The sequence below is a fragment of the Lutjanus erythropterus genome, chromosome 18 (assembly GCF_056507025.1).
Source record: "Lutjanus erythropterus isolate fLutEry1 chromosome 18, fLutEry1.hap2, whole genome shotgun sequence".
Classification (NCBI taxonomy): Eukaryota; Metazoa; Chordata; class Actinopteri; order Lutjaniformes; family Lutjanidae; genus Lutjanus; species Lutjanus erythropterus.
In genome coordinates, this window is record NC_139334.1 from 11,342,347 (window position 1) to 11,359,169 (window position 16,823).

At 38.9% G+C, this 16,823-nt stretch overlaps 1 long non-coding RNA gene across 1 annotated transcript; it reads right to left on the reverse strand.

The window, feature by feature from the left end:
- Positions 1-2,053: 2,053 nt before the first annotated feature.
- Positions 2,054-16,766, reverse strand: LOC146310699 (uncharacterized). Its single transcript, XR_014772334.1, has 3 exons — positions 16,315-16,766; positions 16,060-16,099; positions 2,054-2,568 (listed from the first exon to the last, which is right to left on the reverse strand). It is a non-coding gene; the product is annotated as an uncharacterized LOC146310699 (long non-coding RNA).
- Between the last annotated feature and the right edge of the window lie 57 nt (positions 16,767-16,823).

The following is a 16,823-nucleotide window of genomic DNA, read 5'->3' on the forward strand; positions in this document are numbered from 1 at the left end:
CAGCACATTAATTTAATTCATCACTTCAACACTTCAAGTAAGAAGAACTCGTTTATAAGTTTTGAAAATAAAAAGAAATTTTAAGTTAAATTAAACTCGTAAATCTATGTAAAAATTAATGAGAAAAGATTTGTTGATTCTAATAAATTCCTGTGTGATTTTTTTTTTACAGTGTAGAGCTGGGAGATATGGGTTAGACAAAATAAAATATACCACTATATTTTTGACCAAATACCACAACAGCAATATTGTTGATGATAGAGATGACTATAAGTGCTTTTACAAAACATTAACACAATGAAATTTTAGATAAGCAATCATCAGTAATGTGGATATAATGACTACGTGGGTAAAGGCAAATGATAGGACAGCTGGAGCAGTCTGGTAAGTTCATAAAATTACATCACATTACTGTATCACATCCTTCAAAACCAAGAAAACACAACACTTATGACACATCACAATATAATGATATCAAAAATCTAAGGCAATATGTAGTCTTATATCACGATATGGATATAATATCGATGTATAGGCCAACTCTGCTTCCCAGGAATGAAGAACAGTTTGTCAAAATTATAAAAATTAAGTTTAAAAAGACCCCATTGCTTTTAGATACTTGTTTGATGGACTACTTGATATATGCATGTGTATTTATTGCTAGAAATTGTACTGAAAATAAAAAATTAAGAGCAAAACAACATAACGATGTGGAAAAATGTGCCAACAACTAATAAAAAAAACACAAATAAATAATATTTTTTAAGCTAATCCAGCGGTATCCCCTTGAAAGTGCTTATCCAGGCTTAGTCGACATTTTCCGAAATTATTTAAGTTTGTGACATCATCAATGAATTTGATAATCTTGTCAAAGATTAAATTAAAAGGGTTTTTTGTATAGCCCACATAATAACAGATTTAGATGTTTTAAAAAATGAAGTCTAAAGAGATTTGAAGTAAGCGCAGTAAAAAGCATGTTATTTTAATTTCTCAGACTGCTCACACAAATCCATGGATTTACAGAGATCCAAAACTGATAATGATACGAGCAGCTTGACTAGCTGCAGGTCTGATGAAGCAAAAAGGGCCACACATTCTTTCAAGCAAGCAAGCGTCACAGAACCTGTGAGATAACCTCAAAAATACTCAAAATATTTCACTTTTTCCCCTCAGAAAAAGAAAAAGAAAAAAAAACACGCACATGAGAGCACATTCTCATCCTGTTGCAACTGCAGGGACTTTACTTCTTTCCTTTGCCCACATTAAGTGCTCTTTTAAAAAAAACTGTCTCACCAAATATGCCTAAACATTTGGCTTATGATGTTCATAAGCCCCACAGGACACAGAGGGCTTATCAGTTCATTAGCCACTTGATGGCCTATTTCAAGTTATAGTAGGTGGGAGGAGGGCGATGGATGAGGATACCACCATCCATTACTGAGGCATATTTTGTTAAGCTATTCAGGGGCACAGAAAAAAAAACCCCTCAAACCCATAAGAAGATTACCAGATCTCAGCATATGTTAAAAAACACATTATTACTATGCTTATGGGTCGAGTTAATACCTAGTTAGTTAAAGCTCACCTAGTTAGAGGCTGTCCATTTAAAAGGACGTTTTAGCTTAAGAGTTTGTTTTATTTTGACAGTTTAGGACAAACCATTTAGTATATGTCAACTTTTTTTTTTTTTTTTTTTACAAAAATAACAGATATATTCAGTAAATTTATGTTTTTGAGGACCACATTGTCACATATTAAAATGACAGATCTTTCAAACTCTTTGGATTAAATATTCCCCGACCATTAATAAAAAAATCTCCTTATGGAGAAAAATGGACATATTTTCAGAGTGGATTAAGCATCGTTCTAATGGTGATGTCCCCCCCACACACACAACAGGATGGTAAAGACTAAAGTGTAATCGCGCCTAACTGAAGACTAATGGTCATTAATAATGCTGAAGTCCACAAACCGACAATGTGGCCACTCAATATTAAACAGAGCCACATGAAGCTTCAAATCAAAGGACAGTTCTCATTATTTATCGCGTTGGTTTCTGTTTATACATGTGGTTTGTAAATCCACTGTCTGAGATATCAGTTATGCAGCTAATGATTATTCTCATTATCCATTAATCTGTCAATCATTTTGTCACAAATCTATTAGTTGTTTGGTCTATAAAATGTAAGAAAATGGTGACCAGTTGATCACAAATCACTGATTCTCAGAGTAGTTGGCAATTAATTTGATAACTACTCAATTAATCGACTAATCATTGCAGCTCTCCCTCAACCAATATAATAAATATGTTATATAATATTCCTGCAGTGGAAATGTGTAGAGGAATAAACTATTTCTGCTGCTAATAAAGCATTTTACAACTCAAAATATGCCTCCAAGTTGACAAAGAAATCCTCCAAAAAATGTTCCAACTTACATTTGGATTCTGAAATTTTCAACCACATCTCACAGCCGTCTTCAGTGGATGGAGCTCGTCAGTTGTCTTGGTATCAGCTGTTACCCCCCCAACTTCGGTTGAAGGAAGAAGACGAGATGCAGTCGAAAGATCTGGAAACAAAAAGTAAGTTGGATCTTATGTCAAGATTTTTTTTTCAAGCTGCTGTTTCCAAAGTCATTGAAAATTGAAGCTGCAATCATAAGCGATCAATTAATATAATCAATTAATCGCTAATCATTCTGATTATTTTTTTTAAAGAAAAAATATCCAAATTCTCTGATTCCAGTTTCTGAAATGTGAATATTTTCTGGTTTCTTTACTTCTCTATGATAGTAAACCAAATATCGTTGGTTGTAAACAAAATAAAATATTTGAGGATGTCTTCTTGGAATTTGGTAAACAGTGATTAACATTTTTCACCGTTTTCAGGGCGTGTGGTCTGAGCCAACAACTGATGGACATAACCCACTGTGTAAACCCACTTGAAATCCCACTGAGTTTCTGCAAAGTGAGGATTTTGGGCATCAAATGTGAGTCAGCAACAATACAACAAACTTCAGTAGCGGTATTTAACAACATTTACATAGCGAGCTTTTGATATTCTCTTGTGGCTTAATACTCACTTTCAACTGAAACTGGGGGAAATAGCAGGAACAACTGACATTTGACACTGCATGTAAGCCATGATCAAACTCCATAGTTAATGGCCTCAAACACACCTTTTGATCACAAATAGCTTACAAATTTAATGACTTCATGGTGAACGGAGCCAATTTCTCTCCATTCTGCCAGTATTCTCACCACAGGCTACACACGGTATATCAAAAACAGCCACAGTGTATCTCAAAAGAGAAAAAGTACTGCAACAATATAATTTATTAAATTCACATTAATCCCTGGCCGCGTGAATTCAGCAACGTCAATGAATTAATTCATAAAAGGCGAGCTTTTTCTACGAGTAATTCACCATCACCAGCAACATAATGCAACAAGAATGCTGTTTTTCAGTAACACCTTATTTGAAGCGGTGTGCATACGACTGTCATTACACTATCATAACCATATCAGGACCTGTCATGAAAATGTGAGGATCTTTATGAATGCTTATGATTGTTGTCATTAAGTGTGATTCAATTACGTTACAAGTGATTTAACTGTTGTTTAAACACATCATCTTTGATGCAAAGTTGACATTGTTTGACATGTTTTTGTTATAAAAATTCGACATTAATCAAACCAAAAATGTCTTTGTTATGACAACTTAACATTAACCAAGCCAACATAACCTGTCAATGTCTTTGTCATAACAATGTGACATAACAAGGAAACTGGTCTATGTTTTAACATTACATTAAACTGTCACATGTGGTTGGTGACATTGGCTGTAATGTGACTATTATAAATGGGAATATTGTCCATGACCTCAAGTTAAGTCGTACATTTTGGACAGTTTGACGATAAAGTAAAACATAAAGATGTCATTAAGTTTTATTACACTGTCAGATGCTTTTTTAATGGTGTCATGAATCATATCCTTCATTTCAGCTGTTGTGGTAAGACTTGTCATAAAGGTGTTATTAAATGTTATAAGGACAGTTTGACAACAGAGTACAGAACCAAAGTGATTTAACGTACAGAATAAGCTGATGTACAGATGGAGATTAGCTGCTTTACTAGTTTCTAAAATAGGCTAACCGCTGTCCGCTGCTATCTTATCAGGTTAGCTTAGTTAGCCGTGGAGCTAGCCACCTATTTAGCTAACTCAGCCCTGGAGAGCCAGGAGCCAAACCCAGCAAGGAAACCACTTTGGTGCAGTATTCCCTGTGAAACTGGCCACTGTCTGTCTTGGAGGCTGTGTTTGGTCCCGGTTGGGCCTCAGATCTCCATTAAGGACTCCGCTGGATGCTGACAACACTAGCATGGCAGGGGAAAGTGCTGCTTCGTACTGCGCATGTGCAACTCTCATGATAGTCAGTGTCAAAACCAACCACATGTGACAGTATAATGTCATGTTAAAACATAATATTAAACCGTTTTTCAAAGGTTTGATCATGTCAAGTTGCCATAACAAAGACATCTTAAACTATATTCATTTTTCATTAAAATGACAAAACTGACTGAATAACATTTAATGATAACAGTCATAAACATTTAGAAAGACATGTTCATGACAGGCATCATGACATGACTGTGAAAGTGTAATGACAGGCTTATGCAAACCCCTTCAAATAACATGTTACCATATCTTCTTTAACATGTGTTTAGAAGTTCATGTGGTTCCCCTGTTCCTACTAAGCCACATAATTGCTGCAGTTACCTGTGAAAGACCCACTTCTCTCCTCCTCATCAGGAGCCCACGAGACTCCTCATTAGAACAATTAACACAGGTGCATGTGATGAGGCATCACTGATAATTTACACCTTTCTAACAAATACTCTATCTCTTAATCTCCTGCAAACACTATTCTCTTGTGAGACAGGAGGCCTATAGGAGGAACCCAAAATTAATTAGCTGCATCCAACAGATTAGAGCTCAGGGACCCTCCCTCCTCCTCCCTAAATGGACAGCAGTTAGTTAGACTGCAGAGTGCAGAGAGGGAGGAAAGGCAAATCAGCCCAAAGGCAGAATCTCTTCTTTGCTTATTTCAATATTTCATTGAGTGTTATACATCAATGAACTGTTTCAGGGTGTCATCGCGCAGAAGCTAAGCCTTTGGAATTCACGGCCCCGCAAGTGTATGCCTTCATCCAACGTGCCTCGAATACATGAAAGCTGCAGGCGTCTCTATCGCACAAGTTCAAAACACTTCTAGGAACAGCACCTCCACAAGACTGAAACACTTTCCAACCAGCAGCACATAAACTTCAGAGACTAACACTGAGAGGTGTATTTCATCTCCGTGATTCTAAAGACAGGCAACAAATTTCAACATTGTTTAGGTTTGAAATACAGTACATGACGACTAATTGGGTGAAAATGATACGTAAGCTATTAAGATATTGCCAGCAAGCAAAGTACTGATAAAATTAGGAAGTTGACAATAATTCACGTATTGCATATCAATTTGTCCACATAGAGTGACCTAGATTAGTTAGAACAAAGTTATTTATTAGCAGTAACTTTGAAAAAAGTATGGTAGAACAATATTGTAGTGGTTTTAGGGGATGTATTGGTTCAGCAAAAGGGTCTGGGACAACATCACTTTGTAATATAAAGCTACAAACTCTCAGTATACCTGGATAACAACATCAATCCTCACTGGGATGCTAGTTTCAGTCAACCCAGTACAACAACCATCCTACCCTCTTTGTAGCGTCCATGTTGTTTCTACATTACAATTTAAAAGCACACCAAAGTTGGCAGACCGACTTCCCAACTCAGGAAGTGGGATCATCCGAGGAGCACCTGAATGCAGCACAAGGCCAAGGAATTTTGTTGCATGTCATACCCCTCTTTCTCCCCCTTGGCTTTCTGTCTGTCTCCACCATCTACTGTATACAAAAGGCAAAAAGCGATGCAAAAATTACCATTTCGAAGACAATTATTCATTCTTCCAGCTGTGAGTTGCTCCTCAGTTTCTGTTCTGCACTGAATAGTAGGACAAACAACTCTAAACATCAAGTCAAATTTGCATGCATACAAACATATTTCAATGTGGATCATTTTGTCACATTTTCAGTGTGAACGCCCACTTAGATGTTCAGTATGGACGTGGAAATTTTGACTTCTAATATCAGGAAAAGCAAGGTGTCAATAAAATCAATGATGGCTGCAGGACCCATGTATTGTGCATGAAACAGACCCTTTTTTTTATGTTATTAACATTGTGTGTGCATCCTGTTATGATGAAGCACGGTGTCTGTTGTGAAAAAACTTTCAGTATGGAAGCCTGATGTCTCACCACTGATGGCTCAGAGGATCCTGCTGATCCTGATTTAGACTGTGGGTGCTGCTAGATCCAATCACAGGCCAGTAAGTTAGTTGATTATTGACTCTAATTCCCAAGTATTTGACAACCTGGGGATGAGACTCAACAATCAACCATCTGCAAGCCACCAGTCAAAAGTGTTGATAATTTGATGACCTGAGATTCAAACTAAACAATCTACTCTTTCGCACATTTGCTTCTGGCACCTTTACTCACAAATGCCCAAGAACATCCGAAGGCCCGGAGATGATTCACTGTTGTTATTTGTCTTCCTGAAATATCCCAGGCTTAAATTCACACATTAAGCGAGGTAGAACTCACAGAGAAACTGCATAGATCACAACTTAATATGAGGCTACTAAGAAAATCATCATATTTTACAAATCAAATGAGTTTCTTTCTTTGTAACGGAGCCAACTGCATGAACGCAGCAACAGTTGCCTGTTGAAGAGACGGTGCTCTGGGGCCCGAGAGCCAATATGCCCATTAGACAGAGCCAGAAAAGTGCTTCTGATAATGCAGGCCAAACATTTAATATGGCTTAAGGGTTAAGAATCTCCTCTAAGTGAAATCTTCCAGGGATAGTCAAATCTCTCTCTCTTTCATCTTATACAGCTAATTTGACAGTTTTTAAAATCCCTCCATCCCGATCAGTTTTACCTCTCTTAATCCCCCCTCTCCCCCCTCCACCTGTTAGTCTGGGTCTGACTGCGTGCCTCCCTCTCTCCTGAGAGCATATGGGGCAGTGGCTGACCCAGGGAGTCGTTGAGTGTGGGGACAGATGCAGCCTCTCCTCCCCCCCTCCCCCCTCCACCCTCCTCCTCCTCCTCCTCCTCTTCTCCATCCACCCGCCACGACCAGCCCTTCCCTCCTATCCACCTGTTTAGGTCACAGACCAGGGGGATGAGTGGCTGTGCGCGTGCCACACCAGCGGCTTGGCCACTGCGTTATTATCCCACCCAAGACAAAAGGGTATTTAGGGAGGCCGGCTGCCTGCCCAGGGGGAACACAATGCCATGAGGCTGGCAGGCCTGTGGACTCGGGGCCATCGATCACGTGCCCGCTTTATGTGAATGAGCGTCAGGGGGCATCTGTTGAGTGTGTGCGGGTGTCTAACCTGAGGTATTATGCCAGACGAGGGGGCAGGGGACAAAGAATATGACGTGTGTGTGAGTGAGACGAAGGGGGGTATTTAAAAACAATTGCATCTATTATAATTAAATGAGGTCTACACTTGAATACATTGTGGTCTGACTAATAACAGGTCAACTTCAGCTGCTAATGACATTCATACTGAAGCACTTACAAGCTTCATACTGGATGCTTTTAACTGATTTTAACGTGCAAGAATGTGCCACTCACTATTCAACATCTCTTGGCTGAGCCTTACAGTGAACAATGGTGCACTTTTGAGTATTTGTAACGTGTCAGGGTCCAAATAAAAGCCCCAAAAAATCATTCAGAACTCCACTAAACAAAGTCACAATTTGACAAACGGATCCAAATCTGTAGTTGACGATTTGGTAATACTTTAAAATAATAATATAAACCATCATTAATAAATGGTAAATTGATAGTTTAGTAAAGTAAAGTTTAGGGTTATTTCACTGTTTACAAACAATAGTACATATTTGTTAATGAATACCAACTGATTAGTAAACACTTAAAAAAATCATCATATAGTGCGATGGACCATATATTTGTAACACTTTGCTAAAGGTTAATAATTAGTTTATAAACCATCCATAAACATTACTTGAATGGTTGTCATAAAGTTGCAACTGATGATTATAATACCTTACATACTTATGTATGTACCAAAACAAGTTACCTTACATGCGTGCGTAAACTTACATGAGTAACGTACTTATTTTAACCCAAAGCATGATCTTTTCATCAACGGTAGAATCAGTAGGATTTGTCTGAGCTGCCTGTAAACTCACCAGAAAGATACCTGATTATTGAATCTCATTCCCAAGACATCAAATCCCGAGAAACTGGATTGGTAAAGCGTCCTGAGCACAAGAAATACAGGCAGAGAGCAGGGTCTCTGCAGATATAACCACCACTACACACTTGTAGTCGGTCGTAAGTGATGATGAGTAGAGATATTTATTATACACATTTTTTAGGAAAATGCTGCATATTATGCCTTTAATCTACCCAAGTAGTTTTGATTCCTAAAGTTAAGGAAGTAGTTTGGTTGCCTAAACCAAGCCGAGTACTTTTTCAAGATATTATAAAACAGAAAATGTTCACATTTGATGAACTAAAATGAGAGAATTTGATCATTGTTCCTTAAAAAATACTCACAATGATTAACAGATTATCAAATAGTTGGCGATTAATTTAACAGTCAATTAATAATTGATTAATAGATGTAGCTTAGACTTCTGCACTGTAGTTTAAACACCACACACCAACTTGAATTTCCACTATTTCACAATAAACTAAAGTCACTGAATGTGATTACTATATGTCTATGATTAACATATTCTAATTTTTTTTTTCTATAATTTCTCTTGGTCAGCACTAGCTATAGTACTTGCTCATTCATATCAATAAAACAGATCAATAAAATTGATCAGTTCAAACAAGCAGCTCCCATCTGTTCCCCGGTGACTCAGCTGCTGTTGGTTCATGAACTCTGTTTTTATCAACCCTGTTTGACCTCTTGGGATTCAAGTTAGATGCCTGATGTTCCTTTGAAATCTCTCTTATACAACTATTCATTATAAAACTATTTATTACAAAACAGTTTATTATTCAACCTCTTTAATATCAGCAGCAGTCAGTTGAAGTAGAATGATTTTAATGGCTGCAGTTGTAACCGTTTAAGTCTTTTATAATGTGGTGTTCCTGTTATTTTGTCCCGCTCTGAAAGCTCATTTATTCATGTGTGTGTGTTTCTGTTTAGTCTAGACAATGTTACATCATCCTGGCAGGGGTGTTTGTATGTTATTGTGTCTATTGTGGCTTACTACATCGTGTCATGCTCTCTCGTCAGGCACGGTTACACATGGCTTGTGGCGCCCTGACCTACAACTCCCCCTCTTGTTTGTCAGTGGTTGTTTGGCCTACTTTCATAAAGACAAACACAGCCATTTGTTTTGTTGTGCATTTCCATGAAAATGGAATAAACAAATGACGGGGAGGGGGACAGCTGGAGCAGGTTTTTTTTGTGTATGGGGTGGGGGGGAATACGTGACTGAGAGGAGCAACTTCTGGACACTCCTGATACATAATAATTCCTGGTAAATAAATAAAAAAAAACTTTTGACAGTAACTGCTTCCTTTGAATAAGCAATACTTTGAACACAAAAGAGAAGCAAGTCAGGGGACACTGAGGGCTCACTGCATTCAAGTACATATGGGTGCATCTGTAAAATCTTTTAGCTAACTGACTCTTTCTGTTTTTGATTTTGTCTTGTTTTGTTTTGGATTTTTGTTATGTCTGTCTAGAAAATTTGACTTTTATATTGAGAACATAAGGCATTTATGAGTCAAATTAATATATGTAGAATGACTGAAGAACTAAAACTCAAAGATTCAGGTTTGTCCAAAGAAGAAGAAAAGTAAATTATCTCAACAAAATATTTTTAGCTGGTAAAACTTTTACTTAACTTAAAACTCCGACAAGGAACTTTGATATTTTGTTGATTTTGGAGGCTCCTGTGGACAAAAGAAGTAGCATGTCCACTGTAATAACCACAACATATAACATTAAAAATGAATTATCTGAATAAAAAAAGTCCTCCCAATTGATTTTTATTGGCTAACGTATGTTTTTACTGTAACTCTTCGTGGCAAAATGTAAATACAGGCTCCTTTCATCTGATTTCAAGGAGACTTTAGGTGGCAGACATTAAGAATCACTATAAAGAAATAATCAGTCTTCTCACTGATGGTCTTGTTAACTTATGTAGGTCAGTATTAAACAGACTGTTTCAAAACCAGTTAAAAACCCACTCTAGTAGTTTTAAGAGTTGGTCTCAAAACTTAAAAATCTATTGAAGAAAGTTACATTTTTCTCAATCTTTTCAATTTCACAGTAAACACGGCAACACCCCGCCTGTTAAATGTTAACTGTAAAGAATAAAGAATTCAATTTAAATTATAAAATTAGTGTTAAAACTGCACTTAAAATTAGCCAAAATATTTGGAACAATCAACAGGAGAAACTTTATTCCTCATTTCTGGACACCAACTGAACGGCGTGCCACGAGGCCAGCAGACCCTCAGACTGAACCAGCCCCTCCCTCCCCTCCCCTCCTCACTGCGTAGACAGTAAGGATGCTACAGTTCATTAATGAGTGTGCTCTGTAGCTTTTTAAGAGTCCTTAATTAGTGGCACACACTGACACTGGCCAGCCATGCACCAGGAGGGGCATGCTGGGAAGACGGGGACACACACTGGGGGGAGGGGAGTTTATAAGCCTACCGTTGGGTTCAATGATATACATCTTGCTAAAAAATCAAAAGGGACATCTAACCTATTCTGAATTATTAGTCCACCGATTGGATTCCAAAAGAAAATCAATAGTTTTGACATGAGGAACTTGATCAAACAGAATTGATTAGGTCTTTGAAAGGGTGTGACATGGAGAGCACTTCACGGCTAGGCAATGGACTGTAGCAAACACATGTGATTGAAAAGCTTTAAATGGGTGTCAAACAAGCGGGGACATAATGTTTGACTTAAATTATCAGCAGTCCCACAGGAGGCTGCTGGGACCGCTCCCCAGAGCCGGGGGTGTGTGTGGAATACAAACAGGGGATTCACCAGTGACCAGTGGGTCAGTCAGCGCTGGAAGAGGGACGGGTGCTGGTGGCTCCCGTGGGACTTGGCGACATTCCTACAGCAGCTTTTTTAATTTGCTGGACATGACCCCCCTCCTAGCAGGCGCAAACGGGACAGACAACACTTTTAACATACAGCCACAGTAGCTCTGAGTGTGTGTGTGTGTGTGTGTGTGTGTGTGATTGCAGGGCATGTGTGTTGGGGGTGGGGTCCCAGATGGGCTAATGGGGAGTTTAGCATCAGGATTACAATGCAACAGTGAGGCTTCAGATGGAGTAGTTATTACCCCACGCTTACACTGGCTGCCCCGTCTACTGCTCACCAACACCACCTCGAGGCAAACAAGACAGTTAGATGTACAAATAAATAAGATTTTAATGTTTAACTGGCAAAATACTATACCAGTAAATATTATCAGAAAATACAATATTCTATTCTACAAGTACATATTTTCTAAAAAATGGACCATTTAAAAAACAAAATCTATGAATTTAACAGGCCCTCCAGTAAGATGCAATCACAACAGTTAATGCAAATTCAACCAATCCCCATAAATTTGCACAACCTTGCAAATTTGTCCAGTCGCCGCAACTTTTCAGTAAATTTGACCAATCAGTGTAGCTTCCGTTGAGCTCCACCAGTCTTAACAACCTCCCACGCATACTCATATCCCACATCTCAATGAACCGACTTCTAATGTTTTCAATATTATTATTAGCATTTTCTTTCTTTTTTTTCATTTTCTCACGGGTACCGAAAAAATCACAAGGTTTGTCAGTGTTCCAGTGTTTAGCTTCTTTGTGGAATACCACCCAGATGCACTATTTCATTTACAAATAAAGCATATTTGGTTAGACTTTTTGCAATCCTGAGCCTTTTTGGGAAGAATATTTGGAACTCTTGGAACACACTCCCGGGAATAAGATGCCTTTTAAAGAATTATACAAAATAGGAGAAAATCACAACTCACAACTACAATCATTGTAACATGCATCACAATTCACAATGCTGCCATGAAATCATGCATTTCAGGCCACAACAATCCCCCCAAAACAGCCAGTGAAATCCTGGAGGGGCTGATTTAACCTAAAATCATGTGTAGAAGACACTTTGACCACAACACCAAACAATGTCATATGTTTTTAAAGAAATAAGCAATATTAAAATCTCAATTTTTCACTATCATTATGGGTCACTGAGTCTTTATAAGAGATGAAAAAAACACATTGTGCTCCCTCTCAGGGCCATAAAGTTAAGATGTACAGTTATGATGAAGTTCCTACACCGAGGTGTGTTCAGGCCAAAAGACAGTCCTCATGTTTTCAGCCCTTCTCGGCTCCATCCTTCTCCCTCCTCCATCACCTTCCCCCACCAGGAACACTCAGGGTGCTAGACTAATCTGTTTGTCAAAACGTGTCTTGCCTCTGCACCCTACACCACCCGCTCCCTCCCTCCCTCCCCACCTCCCTCCCTCCCCAGCTGCTGGCCATCACAGGTCCAGCTCCAGCATCGCCAGCCAGCCCAGGGAGATTGAAATGTTAAGGGCAGGGACGACAGCTCCACTAATTAAATTCCCCAGGTTAATCCCTGCCGATCCCCTCATCGCACTCTCCCACCAGGCCCTGCAAGGAGACAGGGGGCAGAGACCGGGGGAACAACAAACAAACATTCAACACCAACAATGGGCATGGAAAAATTCAAAAAGAGGCTGAATGTGAAAATGAAAACACTGCATGAGGTGGGGGGTGGTTTAAACAAACAAATATGTGGACAAACTCACATCTGTTTGAAGCGGGAGACGCTAACATCACCAAACAAACATGTGAACACAAATGCATCCCAAGAAGAAACCTCACAGCGCATCATGATAATTAATCTTCAGTCTATAGCTTCAATTTTTAAAAAAAATAAATGTAAAGTAAAACTTCTGCTTATTAAAGAATTTTCTTGAATATAAAGACTGAAAGCTAACCAACAATTTCCATGTTGACAACCTGTGTGCCCTCACATTCCCAGGAGCAGCCTCGGGCCTGTCATCATCTCAGCATGTACAGTGGCCTTCTGTCTGACCCTGTGCCACTGTACTACAGAGGACAGCTGACATGCTGACCAGCAAGGAGCAAACTATGTGACCTTGGCAGCATCAGAGGAGGTGAAACATTCCACCTCTTCACCATCTCACCAGTACAGGGCACAGAAAACACTTTGAAACTGGCCTAAGCAGAATCTTCTCTTTTTTTTTTATACGCTTTTATTTTGAAAGAAACCATCAACCCTTTATATTTTTAATTTTTGTTTCATTTTGTTATTAAAATTTAGTTAAGATTTAGTCAAATTTTGCATTTAAGGCAGTTTTGCTGTTCTGCTCTGTACACATGACATCTAACATGACCTCCGTCCCCTGAGACACATTTTGATTTGTGATACTGAGCTATATAAATAAAATCTGACTCAAAATTTAAAAGATCATGTGCAATATTACTTTTTATTACTTTTCTATATCACTGCCAATACTACTTTCAATACTATTGCCACTACTACTTTTCTATTTTAGTTTATTTCAGTTTACTTTTTTTAAACTTAACCTGTATTGCCCTCATTTTTATTCAATTTTGCACTGGTTTTAGCATTTACTCCTTATACTTAAACTCATTATCTAAAGCAAAACAAATGACCCTGAAGAGGTTAAAAAAAGCTTCATTTGTAAGCTGTCATTGCTTCACACCACCTTTGGAGTAAAAGACGTTATCAACACACTGGGTGAGAAGAACAATGTCATCTACTTTTGTTAAAAAAAACAAAATATACTCTTACTAGACCATAAAATAATGACAAATCTATATGCTAAAAGTTCTACTATTCACAGCAGATTCACCATCAAAAAACAGCACAACAGAAAAACATATTATTGTTTCTGTTACAGCTCTTTGGTGGTAAATGGATCTAGATTTAAGATGAAGTGAATAGAGCAGGTGCTTCTGTACATGGTGGGTGTGGTGTTGGTGAAGACGTGGGTGTATTACACAGTGTGGGCGTGCTGCGTCACAGACACCACGCGCCTGCGTTGTGGCTTCGCTCAGAGGTGTAATGCCTGATTAGGGGATTACAGGAAAGTGCTTCTTTGCAGTTCTGTGAGAAACAATTATTAACATGTTGGTGTCTCTAATCCTGGATAAACACAGCTTTTCAAGAACAACAGCGAGTCTTTCTTCCCCCCTTTTTTTTAAAAAATCCGTGTTTAAACCCCGTAGTCACTTGAACTCCAAAGCCTAACTAATACCAGCGGAGGAGACAGGCCAGTCGTGTGGAACACTGTCATTACAGAGGTTGTGCTCTTGGTGGAAGACATAGCTGGCCAGCAGGCCTTCACATCAGAGGGGAAATCCAAATTTAGCTCGGGGAGAGAAAGGCATTGTGCTGAGCACTGCTTGTTGAAAGGGCATTAGACTGAAACATGTTCACAGCCTGTAATCTTTTATTTGTTTGTACACTTTACTCATGTAATCTGCTTTCTACTAATGCAGAGACGATTTCCTAAGTCAAGCTGGGGGAGCTGTGGATAACAGATCCAGGTGGGGTAGAATCACAAAGACTGATGGCAGGTTGATGCTGCATATTACTGAACTCTACATGTTTTTGTCTGCTAGCAAGAGTGTGGAACTGGAAATGTGGACAGATAAGTTTAAACTAGAGATCTTCAAAGTGGGAGGTGCGCCTCCCCAGAGGGGCTCCGAACAGTTTCAGGGGAGACTCGGTGAGTGTGAAGTTATCAAATGGAGATCACATAGAAAAGCTTCAATGTTTGTGATTTGGTTACAGAGATAGTCCAAGGATACAGTAGTAATGGGGAATATGTCAGTTTTCCTCACTTTACTCAGAATAAGAAAGTAATAAATGCCTTTGTACAAACCTTTGTTATGTATTTGGTGCCGCCTGAAGTTATGTAAAGCAGCAAATTTTAGTTATATTGGCTCAATTGTTGAGTGTCTGTGATAAAAACGGCTTAATCGTGATCCCATAAGCATCCAGGAATCCAGGAGTGAAACTAAGCAAGTTGACTATGTGGGAGCGTCTTTTTTAAGTTCTGTCTGCTTAGAAAAAGCACACAAAGCCCATGTATATGACAACAGGTTACCATAGTGACCATCAGACCTTCTTGCAACCATAAAATCATAGCTTATAGCCATGTAGGAGTGACATGATCCTTCAAGCCCACAAGACTACTCAGTCTTGATTTGTAAACATGAACAGATCTTTGGTTTTATTATCCTGACAACTGTCGTTTACATTTTCAAATTCTTCTTTAAAAAGAAAAGTTTACATGGTATCAAGGGCAATATAACTGTCACAGTTGTTTTTTTTATGTGCACAAGTACCAATGGTCAAATTTAAATAGTTAATTAAAAAATGCAGCTTATTGCACCAGCTAATTGGGATCAACAAACACTGGGGAAAAAAATATTTCAATTATTGAAACTGAAAGCTCATTTCAATCGATTTTGCGACACCCCATAGCCATGTTATACCAACTCGAGTATGATTAAACAACATGAATGCTTTCCAAAGATCATAAAACGATGCATAAATAAACCAAGAGATAAATGCCCAAATCTAATGGTTCATGAACCAAATTGGAGACAATTTAGTGCCAGCTGTGTGCGATAAAAGTCAAGCAGGAAGCAATCAACACACTGCTGATTCCTGAGCCACCAATCTACCCCCACACACATGTACCTGCACACTTTATCATTTCAGTGTTGCCTGTGGCTCTGAAATACAGCACATCAAAACAACCTGTAAGTTTCATTTCCGATAGCCTTGAACATGCTGACTGGGCCAAACTGTCCACTAGCTGACACTTTGAAGAGTACCTCATCTCAGTCGTCTCTCCTGCCGCCATTCTGTCTGGTCCTGAGAAGAGATGATTGATGATACGTTCACTAACATGGCTGCTATGAACAAACATTAATAGCAGTTAAAAAAATCATATCAATATTAAGTTAAGAACAGGGAATTATACACTCTCTTTAACAGGGGAAGGGATATTCTGGGTATACATCATATAGAATTTATTGTGATCATGTTGGTGCACTTTTAGTGACCTCTTAGTCCGTTAAGAAACGTACCAGTGAACATCCACCACGGTTCCAGTCGCCTCGTTTCCACAGAAGAAGGGGGCAGGGCGAGCGTGGTCCTGAAGGTGCTGGTGCTGGTGTGCGATGTTAGGGATGTGTTGTGCCCATCTGGCAGGGCAGGGTTTAGCCCTAATCCCAGAGCCCCTCGGCAGGGGAGCCCCAGGCTGTTGATCACTGGCCCCCTGCTGGCTCCTCCACACTCCTGACCTCCTCGACGCACAAACACACAGACCCCTGCCACAAGAAAACAAGTCCGCACTCTTACAAATAAGGGTTCTAAAGGGTTCTTCCCAAAGGACTGAGGTTCTCCCCAGAACCATTTGCTTCTGAAGCACCCGTCTTTTCATCTAAAGAACCCTTTTTGGAAGAAAGAGTTCTTTAAAGATTGTTGAAACCATGGGTGTTAAGAGATATTTTCCCAATTTAAACAATATATTGTTAAAATCTGTCTATTCCGAAGAATATTAGAAATTATATAGTTCTCCGTAGAACCCTTGGAA